The following is a 15853-nucleotide window of genomic DNA, read 5'->3' as shown; positions in this document are numbered from 1 at the left end:
TCCCATTGCTCCCGAGAGCCCACAGTTCTCACAGAGCTGCAATTAATTCTCTCCCCAGCCCGTGTTTCATCCCAGATGTTCGGTTCACGAGGAGGTCAGGCCCCACCAAGCAAGATCCAGCCCCATTATTCACACCTGTGGTGATAAAAGGCCCTGAGGATGCTGATGTTTAATTGCAGTCGGGATCAAACCCCCATTTCAGCAGGAGGGAGGCACGCACAGGTGACCCCTCTGGGACAGCTAAGGGTCAGCACAGCTCCTGCTGGGGCAGAGGCTGATCCAAACCCACCCCAGGGGCAGGGACCCAGCACCTCCAAGGAAAGGCTGGAGGTTTTCCAGCCACAGGAGCTGCGAGCTGCTCTTCCCTCAGGCTGGACAGGACCATGGCTCTCCCACCCACTGCACTGAGATGAGAACAGCAACAGAGTTTGTTTTGTTGGGTTTTTTTTACCCCCTGGATGAGAAAATCCTGCTATAAACATTTCCAAAACACAGCTTTTAATCCTGACCTTTTAATGTACTCCCCTTAATTTTGGCAAAGACTGCTTTTAGTCTTATTTCTTAAAAAATCCTCCTCAAACTCTTCTCCTCCGTTCCCCTCTCATGCAGCTTTCCCTGGCACTAATTAGTTGTTGGACACGGATCCTGGTCTGATACATCCCAGGAGAACCCAGCAGCCCCTCATCCCTCGTGTTTGTGACTCCTCCGCACTTTGAGGGCTCTGTAATAAATCAGCCCCGTGACAGGAACGTTCTGCAGGTTGCACACGTTCCCTGCAATTCACTCCTCAGCAACTCCTTCGTCACATTTACATTGCATCACCTGGTTAAACAGCTCCCCGTGTCTCCGTCCCACCCTCCAGAGCTCAGCACTCCTGGGGAAGGTCTGCAGTGGCTCCACAGGCACAGAGAGCCCCGGCACCTTCCGTGAGCACCCGCTCACATCGCAGGGGAAACTTCCCAGGAAGCAGCTCTGCCACAGGATGATGCATAAGGAGCAAAAGAAGTGGATAATGGAATGAATAATATAAAATGCCCACAGCTCCCCCTCCCTCCTTCACCGCCCTTAAGATTCCAACAAACTGAACTTGGAAACACGACAAGTGTCTGCCCTGGCAAGAGAACAGGTTGGTACTGAGTTTAAAGGCAACTCTTTTCTAAAATGCATCTTTATGGTATTATAATTATCTTACAAACCCCTTTCTGAAAAGAAGGCCTGATATTTTCTCTCCATTTAGATTGCAAGGACTGCCCAAGCTTTCATTCTGCATGGTACTTACTGAGGGAACAGAATATGTTACAGTGGGGATACTGTAACACCGATATCAAACCAGGAGTCGAATATGAGTCAAAAAGTGGTAAAAATATTTTTGTGTAGATAGCATTAAAAATCACAATAAAAATAACTTTTTATACAGATAACCTGAAAAAAAAAAAAAGCAGATTAGCAGGGACCGTTTCTGCACTGTTCTCCAGGTCTGGAAAATGTCCTAGGAAAGTTCTCTGCTGCAATTTGGGTAAGAGAAGGTTGAGTGGAGACCCCACAGCAGGCTCCCAGTACCTACCAGAAAGTCAGAGACTCCATCAGGAATTGGAGTGACAGGACAGTGACAGGGGACAGGCTTCAAACTGACAGGGAGTAGGTTTAGATTGGATATCAGGAAGAAATGCTTCCCTGTGAGGGTGGTGCCCAGAGCAGCTGGGGCTGCCCCTGGATCCCTGGCAGTGCCCAAGGCCAGGCTGGACTTTGGGGCTGGGAGCAGCCTGGGACAGTGGGAGGTGTCCCTGCCCGTGGATGGGCTTTAAGGTCCTTTCCAACCCAAACCACTCCGTTATTCTGTGAATTTGCAGTGGGGCCCTCAGCTGGAATTTGCCATCGGCTTTCACCTCCTGAGCAGCCACAGCACAGCCCCTTCTGCTCCCCATCCCGTACCACAGCACCACACAACGCTCTTGCTGTTACATTTTCAGCTCATGCCAGAGGTTGTTAAAGAGGTTTTAGAGGAAAAAGTTGCTTTCATTTTGGTCTTTCTATTTTTTGCTGCCAAGATGAAAATATTGGGACTAAAGAAGGTGAGAGGAAGGTGGAAGGAGCAGGAGCAGTCCCCAGGGAGTGCTGATCACAGCACTGCACAGCAGCAGCATGAGCAATGGGAAAACAAGGAGAGAACAGATAATTCTGGAACAGATGGTGGGAGACAGGACAGGGACAGCCACCAGCAGGCTCTGCATGGAGCTGTGAGGCACCAAAACAGGCACAGCCCGGGGCCCCGGGGCCAGAGCCCCAGTGCTGTGTCACAGGTGCCTCGGAGGCACAGGGGGATGTGCAGGTGACGCCAGAGGTGTTCCTGAGCTTTTTACAGGAGCTGCTCGGCACGGAAATGTAACCCCTCGGGTGTCCCACTCGCTGCAGCATCCACCAGCACAGGGAGAGGACAGGCAGCGGACACATCTCCCAGTCTGAGTGTCACCTGCCACCCTCCAGTGGGGCTCAGAGCAATTTGGTGATTTGAGAGAACTGAGAGGCTGGTTTTGGGTCAGAAAATGCGTGTTGTAAATAATGAAACACAGAGCCAGCAAAGAAGGGCCCGAGCTGAAGCTCAGTGACGCAATAAAGATCTGAGAAGATACAGCTGCACACTTGGCATGATAAAATTTTCAGTGCTGTGCTGGCATTTCTCAGCTCCTGGTAAAAATAGCACCACTGGGGTGGTACCAGGGATCGCAGAGCCTGGGAGAAAGTTCCAGCCTTGAACAGGCATTAAAAATAAAACAGCCCACTGGGAGCGGGGATTGAAAACCACAGGGAGAGGAATGAGGTTTGTGTGTGTGAGAACAGCAACCAAATGCTGTGAAAAGCTCTAGGGGAGCAGGTCTGGAGCTGCTCATGCTGGCACAGCCAGGGCCAGGTCCCTGCGGGGCCGTGGTGTCTGAGAGGGGACAGTCACAGCTCCCAGCACAGCCAGGGACTGCAGCACATTACCCAACACCCACTCCTGACACACAATATACACTGAACACAGCAAAAACACACTGAACTAAGACTTTCCCCAGAGTAGCAGAGGAACCTTGTGAAATTGTGACTTCACATTTTCAGAAGCTTTTGAGGCTGCTGACATCGCCTCAAGCCTCCCCCAGAAGCTGTGCAAATATGTCATTGCCAGTGTAAGGCACGGCAAAGGAACAGGAAAATCAGTGAGGAACAAAATCCCCCCGCCTCCTGCTCCAGCAGCCACTTGTGGTTCCAGGAGGCAGCTTTGAGCTCGGAGCCAGAAGGTGCATCTGAGCTCGTGTCCTCAGCCCCATGGGCCTTCCCTGCTCCAAGTTAAGGTGCAGAAATCCCCACGTCCAGCCCTGTCCCAGGAGTTTGGCAACACAGGACTTTCTGAGGGGCAGGAGTCCTTCCTGCTGGCCTCACCCTCGCTGTTCCTTTGGACCTGCCATGAGTATATTCCAGAGCTGCTGTCTCTGCAGCTGGATTCAATTAGCCCTCTCCCTCACCACATCCTCATTCTCTCCTTCACTAATTCTGCAGCCGCGAGCAGCAGATGCCTTCCTATCAAAACTTGCAGTGCCGAGTGCTGACATTTGGAGATAAACAGAAAAGCACTAGACAGGCAGCTAATTCTCATCTCACTCTGCTCAGAATCCTGATTACAATTTGCTTTAAGATGCCTATCTGCACAGCCCTGCTGAGCCAGGCAGCCCCGCTAATGGGGAGACAACACCGCCCTTTGCGTGTCACACACGGGCAGGGGGGCTCAGGAATCACCAGCACAGGGAAAATCCTGAGCCCCACACCACCACTGGGACACCCAAACTGGAGCTGTGGCACAGCCTCATTCCCCAGACTGATTATGGCATTGTGGAATGTACTGATCCCTCTGGGTCTGAAGATCTGATTTATTTAAGCTCCCTGACCCCACAGGGCAAAATCCCTTTGCAGCAGGTGTAGTCATCAGATGTGCAACAGCTTGGCACCCACCGACAGCCAGGCACAGCCCCTTCCCTTCACCCACCAGCCCGTTCCCTGCTCCCAGCTCCCTCCCCAGCACTGAGCCACTTAATGGGTTTATGTACATGAGTACATGCACCCCACTGAACCCCCTGTGTGCCTCAGGCACATCCCGGGGCCAGGGACAGCGAGTGGCCACAGAAGGTGCCAGCTCAGGGCACTGCTGAGGTTCAAATCATAGCAGGAATGGAGAAAAGCCCCAGGCTGGCCCCAAACCAGGCCCTTTGGTGGCAGAGGGTGTAACCACCCTGCCGTGTCCAGGAGCTGAACTCATGCCTGCCTCCACCAGCTCCAGGGCAGGACAGCCTGGGATTGCAGCCTGTGGGAGATGGAGGCCAGCAGCTCCCACCAGCCCCAGGGGTTTGATGGAGCCAGCTCCCAGCATGGGAATGTGTTGGGAAGGCACCTGAACTAATAGATGCCATCAACACATTCCCACGAGGGGGTTTCCTGCCTCTGGTGGAATTTATCACCTCTAAATATTTCTGAAAGTGCCTGTGTGCCCAGGGATTGACCCAGCTCTTTGAAAAAGATCTCCCTCAGATATAAATCCATGCAAGATCTCTCCTCCTCACTTTGCCTCACAGCAACACTTCGAAGCCTCTCTGCTCCACCGCTGACCTGTCCATTTTTCTAGAGCACTCTGAACACACTCCAAGCAATAAAAGTTTATTTGCCAAATGGTGTTTCCTGTCTGGCTGCTGGAATTATAAAGGGCTTTGTTGTCACACAGAGGCAAACATCTTTTCTGCTACTTTCTGCAGAGAACCAGCCCAAGGATGTCCCCTTTTATTAGAACCACTGGTTAAAACACCAGTAGCACCTCCCTGCGCCAGGGCAGGTGCTGAGGAAGCAAAATCCAGGCTGCTGCTCCAGGCAGTCTCTAGGAAGGATGTCCTGGCCTCGTTCTCTGCACAGGATATATCCTGTGCTGATGTTATTGGTAACCTGTGAAGTCAGACCGACCAGGATTTATGGGCACTGGGGGTATTTGCCTCCCCCAGTTTAACAGCCTCCCCCCAGAGCATTCCTGGCATTCCTCAGGTGCCATAGAGTATCCCCTGCCCTCCTCAGTGCTGTTTTACAGTGAGCACTGAATATCAGATCAGAAGAAATGGATATTTTATTCAAACTTGGCAATTTCCAACGAATCACCGCCCTCCTGTGAATATCACAATGCTATTTTGGCACAGGATTTTTGTGCTGTAACATTAAAGCCTACAAAAGCAGCTGCAGGCACTTGAGGTTCCATTCACCTCAACAGGTGTCTGTGCAGAGCTGAGCCTCTAAGGCTGCACTGGGAAAACAACCAGGAAGAGGAACATCCCTTAAGAGCAGCCAGCACAGGGTTTCCTGTGGCAGAAGCAGTCTCAGGGCACTGCATGAAGGAAAAAATGCTGCTGCACCCCACTCATGCACCCACCTTTCATGCAGTGCTCCCAGCTGGCCCTGTTCTCTAACAGCTCAAAAGATTAAAAGAAAAAAGTCTCATCCACATCTTACAGTTTATCCCACTTCTAACTAAATCCCTTTCAAAATTACGCTCTTGGCACTTGCACCCCTCACACATCAGCAGCTGATTATCACAGCCACTGTTGCTGTTTATCCAATTTAAACATTTTGTTCTTTTAATCTTTCCCTCTAAGTTCCTCAAGCTCCTTAATCATTTCTGTTGTATGTCCCTGGCTCGTTGTCACCCACAGCTTGCTGGCATTTTGGTGCTCTTGATAATAACACTTGTAAGTTAATAGAGTCATGCCAAGAATGAATCTGCTCAAATCTACAGAAGCATTTTTAAGAGGCCAAAATCCTGTAATCCATCTTCAAACAATATTGGAAAGGCTGCACCCAGGTTTCTGCTTTCCATTCTGCATATCTAAATACTTAAAGGAAATTAATGACTTAATTATCTCAAAATTAAAGGGTATGGATTGGAAGAGACCTCAAAGTTCATCTTGTTCCACCCCCTGCCATGGGCAGGGACACCTTCCACAGCCCAGGTTGCTCCCTGTTCCTGGCCTGGGACACTTCCGGAGATGGGGAGCGCACCTCAACCTCAGCTGCAGAGTTGTTTGCTCCCCACCTGCCCCATGGAATTCCACCAGGAAACCTTTTCTTCCAACACTTTTCCAGGTCTCGACTTCTGCCTGGTGCCCACAGGCCTTGGACAGCCCATCCCAGGGAGGAAACCTTATTTATCATATGAGCTAATTTTGCTCCTCAATTCACTTTCCCTGAAGCTGAATCTCTTTAATCCAAGGTCCTGGCAGATCCCTGTCCACCTTGGCCAAAACTCAGGAGTCACCCTGCAAAAATTAATTCCTCCAAATTTCATCCTTTTAAAATTTTTCTTTCTTACGTATTTTAGACTGCTCTGGTTAAAATTCTTTCAGCTGTAGAGAAACAAATCTGCATTTTTAAAATTTTGTAATTACTGATTATTGACAGTTGACTCCTGCTGTGGAACAAATGCTGTTCTGCTGTCAGACAAAAAGAGACCTCATGCAGCAAATCAATTGTTCAGTGGGTCAATTTAAAGCCAGACAAAAAATAAACTAACATAACAATTGGATTCCAGTCAACCAACTATTTTATGACTATGAGAATAAATTCTAAAATTTACCAGTTGCAAATGAAACGTTTGGACATGCTTATAGATCTCCAGCATTAAACTGTTAAAGCCTAACTGGAACTCAGTGAATAACTGAGCTAAAACGTTCTATGTCAAAAAAAACAGAACCAATAAATCAAATCAATCAAATTCAAGTTGGTCAAAATATTTACTAAATTAACATTAAAAATCTTTCACAAACTCAAACCAGTTTGCTTTGGCATTTTCAGATGATTGTTTTGATTCACCAAACTTAAGTTTAATTATTTTTAAATCTCATTCTATTGAAAAAGTGAATTCAGACTCTTTGAAGCCAGACAAAAGCCAAGGGTTAGGGTCTGGTAGAGTGAGGGGTGGTGAGGGGTCAAAGGCTGGAGTTGATCTTGGAGTATTTTCCAGCCTCGGTGTCCCCGGCACGGGAGGCCCGGGCTCAGCAGGCAGCGTTTGCTTTTGTGGGCAATTGAGAAATGGGCATTTCCCACAGCTCCTCCTGTCCCTGGGGGAGCAGTGCCCCTCCTTGCGAGCTCATCCCCCTGACCTGGGGGGAACCCACGCAGGTTTGTCCTCAGGCTGCAAAGGACTGGCCCAGCCTTTGGCTCAGATGAAACCCCACAATCATTTTTTTCCCCCCATCTTAACGAAGAAAAAGAAAAATAAATTGCAGAAATAGGCAGTGCCCTGCAAAGGGAGATGGCAACAGGACGAGTGGCTCAGGTGACATCAGCACTGGGGGCGAAGGAGAAGGGCAGAAAATGTATTTTCATGTACTACAGCTATTGTTCTGCAGAGACAAATGATCCCAGCAAACACACGCTCCCAGCCAAGATATAAATATCAAGCTGCTGATCCAAGGCTGCTTTTGCCGGGAGCTGGTTCAGCAGTTCCAAAACGACACTAGAGGAGGTGCAGAATTACAGATGTTGCTCCGATGTCACCCACAGCAAAGGTGCTGAGGGCTCCATTTATTTTCCAGGAATAGCAACGTCATTACTAAAAAATTCCATGATGACATTGAGCTGTTGCAGTCGTACCAGCTTGTTTCTTTTGCAGAGAATATCAAACTTCACTCAGAAACACTGAACTACATTTTTCAACCTAAAGAGGCTGAAGTCAAGCAACCAACAGACTTTATCTTTTCCTTTTGGCAAAGCGTTTGCTGCCTGTCCCCACACGGAGCAGCAAGAGTGACTGCTTCCAAAATACAGTGCTGGAAGACCTTTCCACATGAAGGATATTTAAGAATTCCCAGTGGGAAAGGAGTTGCATGCAGTCCAGTGTATTATTAATCAAATAAACCAGAGATGCCAAAGACAAAGCGCAAAGGAGCTACTTAGAGGAGCTACTCCGTGCCAGTCTGGAGTAAAAGGACCGTTGGCAATGGAGATGCAGACTTTACTGGAAGGCGGCCTCTGTACTGCTAATCCAATCCCGGATATTTAACTGCTTTGATTTTCACAGCCATCAAACCCCTCAGCGGACAAAGGAGGTGTAAGAGGATCCATTAGGCAGAGAAATCAGCCTTGGAGCGGCTGAGGGAACGCGGAGCAGCAGCGGGGGCGGGAGGAGCGGCTCTCCGCGCTGGGCGAGGGGAGCGCTGAGCATCCCCCGCCCCCGGAGCAGCGGCTCTGGGAGCGCGTCGTGATCCATGAAACGCATCCCGGCATCTGGAAAGAGAGCAGCGTCTGCCGGTCTGAAGGGAAACGATTCAAACCTTAGGAATAAATTTGCACTGGAGCTTTTCCGCTTCTCTGGGCACCCTGTGCCGGGGCCTCACCACATCCACAGCCAGGAATTCCTTCCCAATCTCCCATCCAGCCCTGCCCTCTGTCACTGGGAAGCCATTCCTCTTGTCCTGTCCCTCCAGCCCTTGTCCCCAGTCCCCTTCCAGCTCTCCTGGAGCCCCTTTAGGCCCTGGAAGAAGCCCTCTCTTCTGCAGGCTGGACTCCCCAGCTCTCCCAGCCCGGCTCCAGGAGGGCTCCCAGCAGCTCCCCATCCTTCCCGAGGCGCTGCTCTGTCACCAAGAGGCTTCTCTAGCTCTGCACCGAGCCCCCCTCACTCCATCCCGCCAGGCTGGTCCTGCTTGCCCATTAACTGGCATTTGATGAGATGATTCTCATCTCTTCTGAGCTGTATTATAAATTTTAATTTGCTCTGTTTATTTAATGAAACTCATTCAGACTAATCCTCATTTCCTAGCAAGTGTAAAAAAGTTCCATTAAATTAAAATTAATGACCTTCACACCTACAGAAGATTTTCATGCTCAGAGGATGGGATTTAGCATTGTGCAAGATACAAGCACAAAGGCAACACTCAATTAGATGAGGAAAAATATCTGAAAAAGAGTATAATTTCTATAGATAGTTTCAACTTCTGCTTGAAGGGGAATATATAGTCAGCAGAGGAAAAAATTATGTTTCCTAATACTGGCTACACTCTGCAGTCATAAAAAACGTGTTTGTAGTTTAATTGCTTCCAGTAAATTTACTGAAATAACATTCATTGCTTCTTTTTAATTTTCATTCTCAAGAATTAATATCACAACGGGAGAAAAGATTGGATATATCATCATTAAACAGGCCTTCTTAATATGTGGGATTTCAGACACGACAGGTTTAGAAACTAATGGCAAAATTAAATTATATTAAAAGTCTGACATAAAACATGAAGACTGAGCGAATGGTGAACCACATTCGTGCCTCACTCCCACCCCTCCCACCAAGGCCGTACTGCACCCCGGCATCTGTGTGTATCATTTAATAGACAATTGCCAGGGAAGACGCCTTTACACTGAGCTGCTGGAGTTGCTTTCAAAGTTAATGGATACAGGTTTAGAAACCAGAAAACCTCTGACACTGAGGCAGCACAGCCTCAGCCCGGGGGACACCGCTCCCCTCTGCTCATCCCACCCACACAGACTGTGAGGTACAAAAATTAACTCTTTCCAAGAACAATCCCCATTTCATTACAGCCGTAGGAAGGTGTTTCCATTTGTAAACAAGCTCTTGTGCACGACTTTGCTGTGTTTTCACATTTCCAGTTGTGTCTTTATAATGAAATAACATGTTTCTGCTTTAGGTGTGTCTGTGTTAAACTGACTCTGCATCGCAGGGAGATTACCAAAATCCTTTATTGGAATTACTGTGGCAAAGCAGAACATGACGAATTTGATGAGTGGGAGGTAAGTGTTCCTAATTCTCTAATTAGCACTTTAAAAAATTACTGAAAAGCCAAAGGAAAAAAAAACAACAAAAGAAGCTTGCAACAAGAAGCCCAGCAAATGCAAGAGCCAGCTAAATATCACCCTGAGCTGAACTCCCTCCCAACACACTTTTGTGACCCCTCCTCATTGTGGGGTACATCCAGCTCCTGCCAATCTCCTCAGGCACCAGGACTTAGCATTCAGCATAGGCTCCCACAGACTCACAGCTTTCCATACTGATGCTTCTCAGGCAGGAAAAGCCAAAACATAGCCCAAAACCCATTAAGTTCCACATTCATCACGTTCCCAAATCCCTGTTTCTTTTGGTGTTCACATTTTACTTTTTAATTATTGTTGGAGAAAGTCAGTGTTCCTCCTGTCCATCTGATAATCTTCACAGCTTGTTGCATTTTGCCACGTTAGTTTATATATGTTCACATTTATTTTGAAAAATGTATCTGCCAAAAATTCCTCCTGAAGTGCTGTGTTTGCTCACATGTCTCTCCTGAGTCTGCCACCTCCCCTCCGGCAGGGTGTGGAACACCTTTACCTGCCCAGCTGGAGGGGACGTTCCCAGCCAGAGCCCAGCTGGGCTCATCCTCCCGAGCCCCTGCCCTGCCCCAAAGCTCGCGGGGCGCAGAGCAGGAGACTCGGGACGAGCGGCCAGGGGTTTGCTCCCAATTCCCTTTGGAAATGCCCAGCTGAACAAAGCCCCCAGCCCCTGCAGGAGCAGGGGGGTCACTCCTCAGGAGCGCGGGGGCTGGGCTGCAGCTCCAGCCACCCATTCCCGGAGCAACTCTGGGCCCTAATGAAGGACAGGGAAATTAAGGAGCAATTAGGACAAGGCCAACCCCTAAAGGTACAGAAGATCCTTATGGACATCCACATCCTCTACGTGGTGCCTTTGGCTGCCAGATGCCTTCCTGAGGGGAAACTGAGGCACAAAGTGTGAGGCCTTACCACTAAGCTAGGCAGGACACAGAGACACCTGAAACAATTCCTTCTGTTCAAGTCTGCAGGAGTCTTTGTGATTAAAAAGTATGCAAAACTAATGTTTAGAATTCATCTAAATTTGAATTTATTTCCCTGAGGAAAAATGACCAAATTCTAGCTCGATTTGGCTTGAACATTTGAAAATATTCTGCTTATTGTGACTTCATTCAAAAGTTATATTTTTTCTTTTTAAAACAAGAATTGCATTAGGACATATCTCACATTCAAAACATTATCCACATGTACATCAAACAGATTTTTCCTTGTAACCAGCCAACCAAAGTACAAATCGCCAGGTCCAAGGAATTAGCAGGACTCTGGTACCCGGGATTGCACAACCCCCTCGGCCCCAAGCTCCCGAAGGTTCCGGAGGCTCTGCCCTGGAATGCAGCCCCATTACCCATCAGCACGGATGCCTTTGCAGTGCATTAGGGCGCCAGCCGTGACTCAGGGGCTCATCCATCCGCTCGTTCCCGGAGCTTTGCGCACACCCGGCTCCCAGGAGCATCCTCAGGGAGCGCTGGGACACGGCGGCTTCCCCGGAAAGCTCCTTAATGGAGCTGGGAAACAGGAGCTGCACAAAAACACGCTCTAAATGGATCTAAAAATATCCGTCTTCTGGTATCCAAACAACTCTCGAAAATAGAAATGTTTAAAAGAAACAAACCTCAGACAACAAAGCTTTCCTGGGGCCAAGGCTTTGAAGCACTGCCTCCTCTCAGCCCTTTCATCCCCTTCCCGGCAGGGCCCGGCTCTCCCCGGCCCCCGCTGGCTCACTCCAATGCCAGGTGCCTTCAATGGACTGACTCATCGGTCAATTAAGATAATTAGGGGCCTTTTTACACTGAATAATTCAGAGGCATTTATAAAACTATTTCAAAGTTGTGGCCAAAGCCCTGTTAGAGATGCAGCCCCACATAAATGTCTGATTCCATGGTTGACAAGTGAGATTATTTAAAATCACCACTCCAAAGCCCCCAGTTCAGCCAGCTGACATCCCAGCTGCTTTTTGGGCAGGAATTGAGCACAGATTCCCTCTCATAAAGGCAAAAGGGAAAAAAGGGAGGATCCACAGCAGGAGCTTCAGGCGCCTTCAGGTGTAATCCCCCAGGTGTAGTTTGTTCCCACTACAGGCAGCTCCAATCTCCTGAAATGACCCCCTCAAGTACCCAGTGCTCCCAGGCTCTGGAATGACAGCACCGTGGCCATGGAGCAGAACAGCTGGGCCTTTTCCACAGGTGTACTTGGATCCCAGAATCCAACACCACAGCCAAGCATTAGTTGAAGCAACTGCAGAAATGACTTCAGTACAAATGAGGGATCGTTAGCAGAGAGACACTCCCTTTACTCCAATTGTTTCAGACGTAGCAGTGATTACTGTTGGCACACTTACCCAAGGAGAAATCCTTTGACATTATTTTGGTTAAGACATTTAAAATATTGTATTAATAGAATAACTGCAGAAAAAGAGAGGCAAAAGCAGAAAGCAAAGCTCAGAGATCCAAAGAGAAAAACTCACATCACCCATGGATGCCCTGTCCCAGGGCTCCACAGGGTGTCACAGCAGGGGCTGCTCTGCCAGTGCTGCCTCGTGAAGGCATGGATTTGGTGTCTGCTCCCGACTCCAGGGCTGCCAGCAGCCACGTGGGAACATCCAGTGGAGCCCACAGACACGGATCCTGGCAACACCAACCATTAGGTGCAGCTTAGATGCTGTTTCTATGCAAGTGGTCAGTGAGAAACAGTCCGAATCCAGCACGTCACCTAAACAATAGGTAAGGAATTCTGATCCAAATCTCAGCAATGAAAAAATCCACCCGATGAAGACACAAAATGGCCCAAACCCTCAGGGTATTGACCCTCTGGAAAAAGTGTTCCCAAATTTGATGCTTCCTTTGCTCTCCTCTAGTTTTATTTCCAGTCTCAGTATTTCCTTCCTAATTTGAACATCCCACGTGAAATGAGCAACATTTGGGTTTACTTGGATTTCAAATCCAAGTGGGCATGGTGGCCCACAGTGAAGCTGGGAAGAGCTGGCACCAGCATCCAGTTCTCTCTGTGCACAACGTCTGAAAGAAAAACCTTTATGAATGGGTTCCTTAAAGGGAGAATGAAAAAAATTGCATAAAATTCAATTAAAATAATTTAGCCTAATCTGCTGTTAAATTATTATGACTTTGCAAAATCGGGGATAGAATTTACATAAAAATTAAATGAACCCATGTGCAATATTGAGCTATTTCAGAATTACCAGTAATTTAATAGAATATGTTTAATGGTTTGTTATCAGTGTGATTGTTGTGGATCCCTTCAGCGTCAGGAAGGTAATCAGAGCCTTGCACCCCCCCCAATCAATTATGCCATAAACCCGAACCTAATGAAGAGACATTTTCATATTTTGGTTTATTTGAAGCTGCTTTATTTGCATGTTAATATAAACATGTGCAGCTAATTTCAGAAGCAGCTCGCATGCATAATTCTGCAGGGTTCAGGGGATGCTCCTGCAGCGGTGGCTCTGGGACCTGCCTGGGGCTCCCCATGATTCTCCCAAGGGAGGGCAGAGCATCCCCCAAGGTGCCAAGGTCACCAGTGCTTCCCAGCAGTCATTCCCCACCCATGGGCACTCCGTGAGCAGCTCTGGAGTTCCCCGAGGAAGCCTTTGGTACCTGTGAGGAGGGAGGAGAGCGCTTCCCTCCATCCCGAAGAGACACGAGAAAAGGATTCCATCTAAGCCAACTTTTTGTTTTCAGTGGTGCAACTAATTGAAGGAAGAGTCATTTGCATGATCATAACAACCCCTCAGACAGGCACTGCCTGTAACCTCCTTGACCTGGCTGGGGACAATCCACACTTCCCAGCTTGGGAGTCACCAGGATTCAGCCCGATGGAGTCACTGCTAAGCACCAAATACCCATCCCCTGGAGCCAGCCTGGGAGAGCTGGGGGTGTTCACCCGGCAGAGAGAAGGCTCCAGAGAGACCTCACAGCCCCTTCCAGTGTGCAAAGGGTCTCCAAAAGAGGTGAAGAGGGACTTGGGACAAGGGCCTGGAGTGCCAGGATGCAGGGAATGGCTTCCCACTGCCAGAGGGCAGGGATAGATGGGATATTGGGAAGGAATTCTTCTCCATGGGCTCTGCTTGAGCAAGAGCAGGAGAGACAGCTCCACCAGCAAGCTGAAGAGAACAGAAACCTTCAAACAGATGGTTCCAATTACAGCCCCTCACAGCCCCACAGTGATGTGCGAGCTGCTGACATGATATGGAGAGTGTTGTTAATGCTGTTAATTGTTAACGAAGAGCCTGCGGAGCCAGGATGGATCACACGTCACCAGCACCTGCACAGGGACGTTATTAACTACCAGGGCAACGGGCTGAGGTTAGAGCTGCTAAATGAGGGTCAGAATTCAGAGACAGGAGATGTGTGGCAGGTGAATTAATAGATGGCAGAAGACATTTTGGGGTGGATGTGGCTGTGAGGCACAAAGAGCTGAACACTGGGATTCAGTCTCTACCCAAGAGTTACTGCTTGCTGCTGTCTCCACCAGACAACTTTAATACTTGTTATTTACCTCCTATGTTAATAACTATGTTTGACAGTGCCTAGGCTGACTGCTCAGTACTTTGTTTCAATACAAAAAATACCAAATTACTCAAAGAGGGTGTCTTCCCATCTCAAATTCAGCCACACAAACTGGGATCTTGTTCCCTCTCTGATTTCAGGCGCCTTTTCTCTCTTACTCTCCATCTGGTGAGAAGAGTCACCTCATTCCCCTGTTGCTTGCTACAGGTGTTGTTCATAAAAGCTGAAAAAGAACAAGAGATTATGTTATAAGTGAATGCTAATCAAGGATTTCCTAAGAGCTGCTCATAGCTGGGGCCAGCTGGAGCCGTCCCTGTGTCCGTGACTGTTCATTCTTTCATGTTTGCTCTGAGGTCACACCGGGAGCGGCTGCACTTCCCCAAGAGCTCAGAACCACTTCAGACACTCAGAGGCACGGAAGAGCTGTTTTGAAAAAATGTCTCAAATTTTGGCTGCAGAAGATTCAGTATTTAACCCATGAATGCCTTTTGCCTTACACAGCTTCCCCATGCAGTGCCCAAGTCGAGGGTTTTCCCTCTGTGGAACTGAGGACAGAACAGCGAGGGGCGAGGGCCGGGGGTGTCGGATGCTCAGGGCACGGAGGAGAGCGGGTGAAGCCAAGGGCAGCAGCACGTCCCGTTCAATCTGTCCCTGAGCCAGCTGGGAGCAGCACCCTGGAGCTGAGGCTGCAGGAACAGAGCCAAAGGCCAGGTTTGTTCCATACCCAGCCCCTGTGGCTGAGCTCCCAGCTGCTCACAGCCACATGGGCAGGAGCAGGAACAGCATCTTCAGGGCTCCAACCTATTCGCCTGACAAAGTTGGGTCACAATGTCTTGGACACTTCTGAAAATCAGTTTACTGAAAACAAGAAGGATCTTTTTTTCTGTAAAAAAGACCCCAGCTTTCCCCAGGCTTCACAACAGACATTTTGAGGGTGCAGTTGTGTTGGGGACACTCCACCCCACTTTGGGTTTCCACCCTTGGAGGAAAGCAAGGGGCAGGTTGCACCCACCAGCATGCAGGGGACTCCCTTGTGCTGGTGGAGCTGCTGTGCCTGGTCCTGGAGGGCTCCTGGGACTGCACAGGGATCTCCTGGGGCTGGGACATTGGTTGTCATGGGAGTTGGAAAATGAAGCCATGGAGATGGAGGATGCCCAGGTATGGAAGCGGCAGGACAAGCATTAACTATAGGGAGGGAAGATGTTGGCTCCCAGCCCCAGCTCGTTCTCCATCCTCAGCCTTGCCCAGGCCGATCCACACAAGAGTCACAGGGAGGAAGAAACACCGAGCTGCAAAACCAGTGACAGCCATTAGCAAAAATAGAAGGGGTAAACAACACAGCTGGGTATTATTCAAGAGACCATTAATGCTACAAAGACATGAAATAGGCACATGGGAGTTGTACCTATAATAATATTTTTAAAAAGGGTAGGGTCAGAATAAAATGTAAGGCCAGG

The 15853-nt window shown here is 48.8% G+C and overlaps 1 long non-coding RNA gene across 1 annotated transcript in view; it reads right to left on the bottom strand.

Annotated features, from left to right (window-relative positions):
• Nucleotides 1-11702, bottom strand: part of LOC138118318 (uncharacterized) — a 30573-nt gene extending 18871 nt beyond the window's left edge. The window contains exon 1 of the long non-coding RNA XR_011155090.1: nucleotides 11486-11702. This is a non-coding gene — a long non-coding RNA (uncharacterized lncRNA). The remainder of the gene's footprint in view (nucleotides 1-11485) is intronic.
• Between the last annotated feature and the right edge of the window lie 4151 nt (nucleotides 11703-15853).

Source organism: Aphelocoma coerulescens, chromosome 13 (genome assembly GCF_041296385.1).
Source record: "Aphelocoma coerulescens isolate FSJ_1873_10779 chromosome 13, UR_Acoe_1.0, whole genome shotgun sequence".
Lineage (NCBI taxonomy): Eukaryota > Metazoa > Chordata > Aves > Passeriformes > Corvidae > Aphelocoma > Aphelocoma coerulescens.
The sequence above is the reverse complement of the archived record's forward strand: the minus strand, read 5'-3'. Positions and strand labels throughout refer to the sequence as shown.